We start from the raw sequence: 1,530 nt of genomic DNA on the forward strand, positions 1-1,530 counted from the left end.
ACTCAGCTAGGGAGGGAGATGTCCCCTGTGTAAACTAGGTGCCTGCTACCTGGAGAGAGGGCCCAGTAGACGGCGTGTGAGGACAGAGCTGTATGTCACCCAGGTCACCTGAAAAGAGACAAGTGGCGGTAGGACACAGAGAACCCCACAGGACCCTGGTGCCTAGGACAGCACCTGGCAGACACCAGCGCAGTGGCTCCCTGAGGCAGTCCCCTGCAGCTCTGGACTCCTGCGAAGTCACACAGCTATGATGAACTGTCCTAGGCATTCAGCTCTGGTGTAGCGTGGTGCCGTATGTGGCCCGTGTCTCTGTTTATGGACATGAGGTCCTCCCTTCTGAAGAGGAACACCTGCTCCTTTAATGATCCCAACACAAAACAGAGACAGGAAGATCTCTTGAGGTTCTTTGGCCAGCTTAAACAACTCAGCAAGTTCCAAACCGAGGTAGACAGTGGCTGAGGAACAACACTGAAGGTTCTCTTCTGTTTCCATATGCATACGCTCACACACACTTTCTATTCTGAGATCACTGTCCGTTACACTGAGTTGTAATTAAAAAAAAAAAGCAAAACACAAGAGCAGAGGAAGATCCTGTGTGCCCTCCCCAGCTTTCCCTGAGCCGATGCCTTGCAAAAGCATACAGGGCCTAGATTCTGAGACTAAGAGCACTCGCGGTTCTTTTAAAGGATGTGAGTTCGGTTCCCAGCACCCATGTCAGATGGCTGGCGACTCCCTATAATTCCAGCTCCAGGGTATCCGATACAGTGTTCTGGTTTCCACAGGTCCCTGCACACATATGAGCACACACGTACACACAGTTAAAATTAAATGTTATACCCTGGAGCTGGAATATGTGATGTGTCTGAGTTTCCCCTGAGCATGCCACCTTGGCAGCCCAAGCCTGCAACACTGCCTGAAAACCTCAGCTCAGATTCTTAACTCAGATACTGAATGTGATGAGTTTCAGTGTTTTTACTATACGTACAAAGATTTTTGTGCTTACATAAATATAAGGGCTTAATTATGAAAAATATACATTCGTAATGTTACCCTACTGTCCTTTCTTATCACTCTGTATAAAATTAGAATGTTTTGTGCTAGAAAGTTTGATTTTAAGAATTGTTTGCTGAGCCACTAAACTTGCCTTTCAAAAAAAAATAAATAAATAAACCATAGTGCAACATCACAGGAAAAAACACAAGGCTCTCATTCAGATTACCCAGCTTCCCTTGCATGTGTGTGTGCAGCTGCACGTGTGTCCTGTGCACATCTTAACAGTATTAACACATACAGGTTCTGTGTCTGCTGCAATGGCAGTCTTCAGAACATCTTCATTCCGATGATTCCCATCCTTCAACAAGCAACACCTTCTCTCTTCTTCCCTCCTCCATCCTCAGTCCTCCCTATCACTGACTGGCTCCTGGTCACCACTTACATCCACCTCGAAGCTGTCTTGTTTTGATTCCCTGGGCCTGCAGGGAGAAACCGAGTCTTACAATGCAGCAGACAGTCATCGCAAGGGTGTGTCCG

Source organism: Microtus pennsylvanicus, chromosome 17 (genome assembly GCF_037038515.1).
Source record: "Microtus pennsylvanicus isolate mMicPen1 chromosome 17, mMicPen1.hap1, whole genome shotgun sequence".
In the NCBI taxonomy this organism is placed as follows: Eukaryota; Metazoa; Chordata; class Mammalia; order Rodentia; family Cricetidae; genus Microtus; species Microtus pennsylvanicus.